Genomic DNA, 10,420 nt, shown 5'->3' with positions numbered 1-10,420 from the left:
TACGAGGTAAGCAGAGATGTGCGGAGTAAGGAAACTCGCCTAAGGTTTCACGCTGCCCGGGAATCAATGACGAGATAAGGCGCTGTCTCTAATGCAAGGATTATTATTATCATTAATATTATTATTGTCGATAACTAATATGTTACAGGAATCCAAGTCAGAAGGAAGAGTGTGAGACTATTCAATCTCTGTTGCTAAATTGCACACAGAGCTCCATTGCCATTCAGTTCATTGTTCCTCAATACAAGAGCAGTACTTGAATGTTCCTTCGTGTAGGATTTTTCCGGTTACAGGCATAAAGGATGATCTGAATTATATTTCAGCGCAACTGCAGGTGTAAGTGTATCCAAGCAGAACCAAAGTGAATAATAGTTTCCATGTTATTATTACATCGGGGATAATAGCTGACGTGAAAGAGAATTGGAAACCAGAAATTCAATTGTTGGAATGCGAGAGACTATATCCAAATTGATTTATGAATATGATCTCAACCCTGAGATTAGATTTTCTCGCTGTTATTTATAATAAATATTTGCTTCTCTTCTCCTCTTATCTGTATCTGTTCGCCCACAAAGTACACAGTCAATCCACTTGGCAGGACCGAGTATGCTGTGAAGCGCTTTGAGACGCTACATCAAATGGAAGGATTATTATCAACACGAAAGTTGGGACCACTCAACAGGGTCAGGCAGCATCTATGGAGAAAGGAAATTGAGTCAATGTTTCGGGTCCACGTCCCTTCATCAGAACATCCAGCTACATGATCATCTTCTCCTGCTTAGAGCCTATAAGGATTATTATTGTTGTTGTTATTTCTTTCCTGAAGGTGGTGTCTCAAGGTATCTCTTGCTGTGCATCACCCAGGTAAGGGTTCTTCATTAAACCAACCCTCCCCCAACCCCACTCCCCCCCCACCAACTGCCCACCACCACAACAACAACAAGGACTTGCACCCAAGCTGGGTGGGGGGGGTGGGTTGGGACTCAGGCAGGGTGGCGGGCAGGCAGGTAACCGAAGGCGCAGTCGTGTAGAAAGATGTAACGTGTCCTATGAAGCAAATGGTATTTTATAGGTTCTAAGCAGGAGAGATGTGATGATCACTTAGCTGGATGACTCATATAAAGAGGGGGAACTTCGCACATCTAAGGGCAAGACGAAATACACTCAAAGCACTTAGTTATTCACAGAACCAAGTTGCCTGAGGGACAAATTGACCCTCTCCTAATTCCTAAGCGTGTATGATCTGACAGGGTCAAAGACTGATGCTGTAAAAGGCTGTGTTATTGCTACCCGCTCCTGTAAGTCCAGTTAAGACTCCAGCACAACAGCGCCACACTTTGTACTCTAATTGTTCCGAACGCAGTGTTGGACAGCTTCGGTTAATTATTGGCTTGAAGGCAAAAGGACATTGCACCTTCGACCTTTGGTTTAGTTCTGAATCGACTCTGCGACCATGAGCACATTGGGGCTCGAGTTGGCGATGCTTAGCATTTAGAAGAGGGTCGACCTCAGTGCTGTAGACGGGAAAATAACAAGAGTAATAATCCTTGCATTTCACACAGCGCCTTATCACGTCGTCGAGACGTCTCAGAGGGCTTCACAGAATAAACTGTAAAGGCAATCGACCGCGTGGTTGTGGGCGAAACGCGGGCAGCCGACGGCACACAGCGGCGCCCCACGAACAGTCATGGATTGAGTGACCCAATTCTTATTGTTGTTATCATATTTTTTTTTCGTCGTGTTCAGCCACTGTGAATGGCCTGTCGCCTGTTGCCGTTCCCAGCGACTGAACACAACAAAGCTTCGTACTCGACTGGTTTAAGAGCGTCATCGAGAGAAAACTGGCAGCTGTTGTTCCCAGAACATTATTTATTCAAACGTGAGAGACCCACTTTCCCAAACCAGATGAAGTTTCCAATCCTCTCCGGACCGTTTACCATCACTTCACTTTTCTGCTCTGCTCAGGTGTTTTTTTTTGTCATATCGTTACTAAATTTGCAAAGTTTTTACTCTTTATCCCCCTCCACATTGTAGGTTGGGGCATTCAAAGTCAATACGTTCCTTAATATGAATCGATTGACCTTGTGGGCTTCACTCCCTGTTGATGGCACCAGAGGCATTTGGGAGAGGATTTTGACCAGAAGTTTCAAGAACATTTTTTGGGGGACATTTTTTTTCGGCGGCTCTTTTTATCCGGATGTTCTTTGACGCGAGCGCAATGTTTGGCTGGTGTCTACGCGCGAGTTGGTGTCCCAATCAACGGAGATCATTGCTCCCCCTACGATAATAAACTTTCATTTTAATTTTAATTTTAATTTTAATCGCAATTGGTTGCCGTGTTTCGTCCGCATAAATACTCGGTCAATTCACTTTAGAGTTTATTCTGGAAGCGCTTTGAGACGTCTCGACGACCCGAAAAGGCGCTGTGTCAAATGCAGGGAATATGATGATAATAATATTACATTTGATACAGCGCTTTCAACCGTGGGAGGACATCTCAAAAGAGATTCACGGGATACACTGTAAAGCGAAGCGACTGCATATTTTGTAGGCGAACACTGCAAATCCTATGCATTTTATGGTTTATTGGGTGGCCATGACTCAAAGGGTTGCATAGGTAATTGCTGTCAGGTGTAGTGACTGTGTATTTGAAGACAATGCGGAGTCGTAACAAGAGTCTCTCCTGGGAACACAGCGCGACACCAGGTTGGATCTGATCAGCCTCTGTTGCGTTGAGCAATCAGTTTGGTCTACGAGTGTTGCAGTGGAGGATGCATCTCTTGGGGGAACTTACTTCCAGCTCTCAGCACGTACGCTGTTTACAGAGGGGGTTTGGACACATCGCGCATGATCACGCTGTCAACAGGCAACGGCTTACAAGGAAGCTAAAGCCAGGTCAAGGCTCCAACTTGGGGCCCGTTTGTCAGGTTGTGCGTTCAAGTCCCACCATCAGGACGTAGAGCTCAACTCTTTGGTCTGACACTCCAGCACTTCAGGTTGTAACAATAATAATCCCTCCATTTGGAGTCCTGTAATGCAGTGGTTAGAGCACTCGCCTCGCAAGCGAGAGGACCCGGGTTCGATTTTCTTAAATGAGTTCATTGCTCTGGCCTCAACTGCCCTTCCCGCAGACCCTTTAATAGTCGTTAGTTATCCTCTCAGGAAAGAAATGCAGGATCGCAAACGGCACACACACAGAGGACTCAGAGACGGAAGGCGCCCGCAGAACTGTCTGGGGACAAAGGAATTGAGCACTAAATATATCAAAGAGGCTTTGGGATCCCTTAGGATAGACTCGACTGTCTGAAAAATTAGTTGAGGATTGTCGGAACAAAGTAAGGTTCTGGACATTTTTTTTTCCTCCCCAGGAGATGAAACAAAGGCTGATAGAAATATATATATATATACATAAAATATCTCCGAAAATACGGTGAAGAGATTTCAAGGATCCAGTAAGTGTCAGCACTCTCCCCAGGGAACTGTTTTACACTGTTTGCAGTTGTACAGGATCTCCCGTCTGAGAGGAGACGTTTCTGAAAAAAAAATTCTTCCCCTTCACGAGTGCGTCAAAAGGAACATGCGGAATGTTTAACCGTCCTCAGGGGCAGCACTCTCTGCTTCAGGGCAGTGAGTTTTGTTCCTGGTGGATTGCCCGCACAGAGCAAACCAAGGCGTGCGAATCAGTTGGTGACTCGGTTAACCTTGACTCTGTTTCGGTGGTCGCACTCTCGCCTCTGATAGCACGCTCGCCTCGCAAGCGAGAGGACCTGGGTTCCACACCCGGCCGGGGAAAAACCTTAGGCAAGTTTCTTTACTCCACGCTCCTCTGTAGGAATCCGGTTGTTAGTCGATTGTTAATAGATTGCTTTCAGGGGGATAATAATCCCTCAAAAATTAATTCCAGCGCTTTGGGACATCTTCCTGACGTGAAAGGCACTACACAAATATGATTTGCTGCTGTTGTTGGTCGCTAAACCACAACTGTTTGTGGGGACGCTGCTGTGCGCAATTGACTGCCACGTTTCCAAAATGGTTTCCATTTGGCCTTCGGTAAAGTGGGGTAGAGGTACCTTGCTCGATGGGCTCAGGTTGTGGGGTGTGTGTGTGGGGGGGGGGGGGGGGCGGGGGTTGGGGGCGGTGTGGGGGGGAAGGAAAATGGTCCTTCCTTTCTTCTGTTCTTTACAGTGTTTTCAAGCTTCTTATCATTGCAAAATGCCATCTGTCACCTCGGCTCGAGATGACAATTCCTTTCTGAGATCGTTGCTTAACAACACGGGAGCTTGTGATGTGCAGTCCCAGATCTGCCTGTCACCACGATTCCCCCAGCCACTGCCTCGTGAGTTTCGCCAGCTCTTCTCTGAGCAGCTATGAACTTGGTGACAGTCATTTTCATGCCTTGTTCCTGGGAGCAGAACAGTGTCTCTCTGCGCTCCAACTCCCCAAAGCCTTCACCTCCGTCTGACTGGCAGCCCCGAGGCTCTCGTGTGAAGGCGACAGAGCTTTATCCTGGAAGGATGAGATCAAATGGCCTGAAAGGGGCTTCTTAATAACAATACTTGCATTCGATAAGCTCCCCAGGATACAATACAATATAAAACACCATACAAAATTACACTTGTATAGCGCCTTTCACATCGGGAGGACGTCCCAAGGCCCTACATTGCACTGTAAAGTGTAGTGACTGTGTATTTTGCGGGTGAAATTCGGCAGCTGGTTGCGCATAGTAATGTCCCACAAATAGCCATGGAGTGAGTGACCAATTTTATCTGGTTGACCAGGGCAACAATCAGGATAAACTCCCTTCTCTTTTCTAACAGCACCATGGGATCTTCAATGTCCACCAGAACGGGCAGACGGGACCTCAGTGTAAATTCTCATCCGAAGGCCGGGCACCTCTCTGAGATCGCAACATACCCCCAGTGCAAGTTTAGACGATACGATCCCAAGTCCCGATGTTGGGCTTGAACCCACAACCTTCTGACTCAGAGGCACCAGATTGGCACACTGGACTGCGAAGGTGATTTGAGATTAATTTTTGACGTGATAAGGTGCCCTCCCCACCCACCCCCCCACCCACCCTTACCTTCTTCAATTCCCATCTCAAGACCCTACTCTTCGACCGGGGCTTTGGTTACCCTCTTACCCCCAGCCTTCCTGCCCTCCACCCCTCCTGATCCCAAGCACCAGCTCAGGTCCAAATCGCTGAACATCCAGCGCCTTTGGGAAGTCCACCCGACCTGAAAGGCGCTGCGTAAATGTCATTTGTTGGGTCAATTTTGGGTGCCTGGAGAACTCAGGATGCTTGCAAAGTCCTCTCTCTCAAGCAAACGCCATCAGTGAAGCAATTGACCACAGGGGATGGTGATTTTAAGAGCGAAATCAATCGGAATTTTCTAATTATGTGATTACCCCTTGTAAGTGATTGCGTAATTACACATATTTAAATTAGCTGAGACATTTACAGTGTGCTCACCATTTTGATATGTGGCAATATGTTCATATATATTAAATATATTCAAATAGGCAGATCTTGAAAGGTCTGGGAAAGGAAGGAGGGTTGAAGTTAATGACATTTTAAAAAACAAATTAGTCTCTGCATTTCCGCCTCAGTAGTTTCACGAATTCACCGACAAATGCACTTCACAGTAAAATCCTGCAAATTGCGCTGAGACGTCTCGACGGCATGATGAGCCGCAGTACAATAATAATAATCCTTAATAATAATCGTTGCACTCGATATGGCGCCTTATCGTGTCACTGTGACGTCTCGAAGCGCTTCACGGAATATAGCGCAAAGTGGAGTGAGCGACTGTGTATTTCGTGGGCGAAACACGACAGCCAATTGGGCAGAGCAGTGTACAACGAAAAATTCTGGATTGAGTGACCACAATTTTTTTTTGGGGGGAGGGATTATTACCCTTGGAAAGCGATCTGCAGTCAGGTTCCTACTTACTGCTGAGTAAACATAGGCGTGTGGAGTCAGGCAACTTGCCTAAGGTTTCGCCCTGCCCGGGAATCGAACCCCTCGCTTGCTTGCATCTGATATCTGCAGCAATGCGCCGCAGGTATTACATGCAAGGATTAAAATTATTACAACTCTGCTTTTAAAGTTAGTCGCAGATTTCTTTCGGGCTCCATTACCTGGTCATTATTGGCGAGGTTCGTCGAAACCACCCGGACTGAAGCGGACGTGGATTTGCGCTTTGGAAGTCAATAATAATAATAATAATCCTTGCATTTGATATAGCGCTTTTCACGTCGGGAGGACGTCCCAAAGCGCTTCACAGAACACACTGTAAAGTGAATTGACTATATTTGTGGGCGAACGCGGCAGCCAATTGCGCACAGCAATGTCCCACAAACAGTCGTAGATTGAAAGACCAATTTATTATTGTGTTTGGTTTTGGAGGGATTATTATTAGGCTCTGTGTGGAGTGAGGAAACTTGCCCGAGGTTTCGCCCTCTGCCTGGAATTGAACTCAGGTCTCTCGCTTGCAAAGCGAGTGCTCTAACCACTGAGCTACAGGACTCCGTCAAGTGTTTCAAACGCCGTTCGCGACGAGTTAATCGCTTTGAACGAAAGACGTGCGTGTTTGCCACCGTGGACCAGAAACGAAGGTGTATTTTGTCCACGTTCCCTTCATAGCATCAATACATTGGCACCAATTAATCCCCCGCTGAAAATGCCATTAATTCCTTCCGTGTTAAAATCTGAAAGCGACTGGAATTAAATACCGTTCAGCATATCGCTTTGTAATTGAAAACAATGAGTGTCGCAAATCCCCAAATGCGCATCGTTCAATTTAAATATCGCATACATTACTCACCGAGACAAGCAGATCATGTATTTATTAAACACAATTAAACCCAAGTGGATTTTTTCCCTTTCGTAATATATATTGCTTTTCCCAGAAAACGCCTGGAGATTATTTCTAGGTAATTGTGGAGAGCAAACAAAATACTAGCGTATATATTATTATTAATTAATAATAATAATAATAGCAAAGTGATGAAATTCCACCTGGGTTTAGATTTCCTCCATTTCTACAGCATTTCAGAACGTCCCGAATCAGGCAAATATTTGAATCAATCGAGAGTCGAGGCTCATGACAATCCCCGAGTAATTGAATCTCTCACTTCTTATTTGCTCATGGGACCTACTGGGTCAAATTGGCTTGGCTACAAAAAACACAGTCACTACAAAAACATCTCATTAAGCCCTTGTTAACGTTGCAGGTAGCCTATCAATTGGAAAGATTATTAGGAGTAAGTCTCGCAATTATGCCAAGGAATATCAAGCCACGGACAAGACCTGTGCTCCGTCATTAGTTCTGAGCAAGAGCTTCGAATAATTACCTGTCAACATCCACCAAACGGTTTCAAAGTAATAATAAACTGGTGCCTCGTTCCCTCGGTCAGCCGTTGACTCCCTTCAGCTCTCTCTCTCTCCACCTGGGGTTTCGGTCCGGACAGTGAAAGGATCACTCTGTGGGAGCGCTGTGGGAATTGGATCCGCAGTTCAGTGAGCATTCCTTCCCATCCTGACGCTGGGTCTAATTGGGCGAGTGCTGGAGCCTGACAGGTCCGCTAACGCGCGGAGACTAGAAATGCCAAACAGCCAACACGAGAGCGCAATCTTTCCCCTTTGCGCTGTCACCGGCCTTAATCAGAGCAGCCCCGGAAAGCCCAGCGATGTCATCGACTCTAAGGACAGGTAGAAATGTTCTAATTGGAAATTGCCGGCAGCGAGGACTGGTTATTAAAGCAATTTGAGTGACCCGCCAGCTCACGGCTTGGTCGGGAATAGAGCCGTTGCTATTCCCACCTGCTTTCTCGTTAGCCTGGTCGAGCCTGAATGTAACGCTTTTATGATGTCCATGCTCGACTTCGCTACCTCCTCGACTTCCCAACTTTTCCCTTCAACAAGCCGCAGATTATTCGGAACTCTGCAGCTCGTGCCGCCCCCCCCCCCACCTCACCAGGCTCAATGACCCATCGCCCCACCCTCGCCCGGCTTCACCAGCTCCCGTCCCCTCAGTGGATTGAGTTCAAAATCCTCATCCTTAAATGGATCACTTCAATCCACGACTGTTTGTGGGGACGCTGCCGTGCGCAATTGGCTGCCGCGTTTCGCCCACAGAATATCCAGTCAATTCACTTTACAGTATATTCTGTGAAGCGCTTTGGGACGTCCTCCCGACGTGAAAAGCGCTATATCAAATGCAAGGATTATTATTATTATTATTTTATTATTATAATTATAATATAATGCTCCGACTGAGCCAGGGTGACACACAGAATCTTACGGTAGAAAACGTGTCACCCTTTGCAAGCAATCGGTTCATTGGTGGGAGACATGAAAGAGAACGAAACCGACCAACCTTAATAATGGGTTTGTTCCTAATTTACTCTGATATTTTACTCGTTCCGAACCCATTCTGTGGGTGGTCATAATTTAGGAAAAACCTATACAGTGCTCAGACGCATCGAATCCCTGAGGCAAATGTCTATTTAATAAAAGCATTGTCGAATCCTTTATTCCGTGTATCAGCCAATGTTAATTATGCATAAAGATACATTATTTATTTAGCTGTCATGTTAGTTGTGCAAATGTATATACAGAAATCCGCAGAAAACAAAATATATAGAACTGCATTCCAACGCCCTCTTAATTTTTCCATCAAATTGAACACGGGTTGCAAATATCATTCAGCACTAAAACCTTTTAGCAGTTGATTGCTCATTGTAAATAAACATAAGCCATATCATTACTTCCCTTACTTAATTATTTAATGGTGGAGTGACACTGAGTCTCCAACCCGACCGAGTTTACAGCGCAAATATCTTCCGAGGTGACAATATTGGCAAAGATTATTTTGCTGCCGGAATCAGAGGTGATGCACTGACCGGATCATAATAATAATATCAATAAGAGGAAGGATAATCCTTGCATTTGATGTAGCATCGTATCATGTCGTGCAGACATCTCAAAGAACCTCGCAGAATATATTGTAAAGTGAAGTCTGTGTGTTTCGTGGGCGAAATACGACAGTAAATTGTGCACAGGAGTGTCCCAGCAACAGTCTTGGATTGAATGACCAATTTTTTTGAGGGATTATTCGCCCCGGAAAGCAATCCACCAACTGACTAACAACCAAGTTCCTACTTACGGCGTGGTAAACAGAGGCGTGAGGAGTAATAATAATAATAATAATAATCCTTGCATTTGATATAGCGCTTTTCACGTCGGGAGGACGTCCCAAAGCGCTTCACAGAATATACTGTAAAGTGAGTTGACTGTATATTTGTGGCGAACGCGGCGGCCAATTGCGCTCAGCAATGTCCCACAAACAGTCGTAGATTGAAAATGACCAATTTAATTATTGTTTTTGTTTTTGGAGGGATTATTATTAGGCTCTGTGTGGAGTAAGGAAACTTGCCTAAGGTTTTGCCCCAACCTGGGTCCTCTGGTTTACTTTGAGCTCACGATCTAGATAGACGCTGCAGTGCTTGGGGCGGGTGGGTCCTGTTTTGTGATTATAAATGATAATTACAATTGTAATTATCGAATAATTGCAAAGTATTCACTTGTAAAGGATTCGTCAATTCACTTTACAGGACATTCTGTGAAGCGCATTGAGACGTCTCGAAGACGTGAGAAGGCGCCGTATCAAATGCCGGGATTATTGTTCTTCTCACGGTCATAGGTGCCTTCCTTCAAATGAAATGTTAAACCATAAAGCACATGTTTACTGCAAATCACACAGTTCTCGTATCTCTTTTTCGTAAATCCAGTGTAGTGACTGTGCACCCGTAGGCTAGACACCCGCAATGCAACTACTAACATTCCTACTTTTGTTACATATGGTAAACACTCAATAACTTGTCTCTCCGAGAGAACAGGGCTCAGTGTCCAGTTATCAGGAGTGGTGAGTTAGGCGTCTGTGCAGATACTATCAAATGCGGTCGGGATATTGGCAGCACGATGACGTAAGTGGTAGTGACAAGTAAAGCTCGGGTCGGGTTATCAGAAGTTTATGGTGGAGGAAAATAGACGAAAAAGTTTGATCTTTTCCACTCCAATTGGACGGTAAATTCGGGCTCTGCACTTAAGACAGGATGATCTCTACCAAGTCTATCAATAATTGGCTAATTTGCAATGCCAGGAGGTAGCCTGGAGCAACGCAAACCCCTCTCTCCGCTCTTCAATCTCACTGAGACTGGAACACTTTGATCCGAGGGTAAGCCTATAGGGAAACTTGCCTTAGGTTTTGTCCCACGGAAATCGAACCAGGATCCTCTCATTTGCGAGGCGAAAACACTACCCCGTGTGGATTCAAGCCCTGAGTGCGTCTCATATTTGTCCTACTTTGTGGTGTTAAATGCTCCGCGTTTTTTTTTGAATCGGAGCCTCCGTTTT

Source organism: Callorhinchus milii, unplaced genomic scaffold (assembly GCF_018977255.1).
Source record: "Callorhinchus milii isolate IMCB2004 unplaced genomic scaffold, IMCB_Cmil_1.0 Scaffold25, whole genome shotgun sequence".
Lineage (NCBI taxonomy): Eukaryota > Metazoa > Chordata > Chondrichthyes > Chimaeriformes > Callorhinchidae > Callorhinchus > Callorhinchus milii.
Note: the sequence above shows the minus strand (reverse complement) of the source record.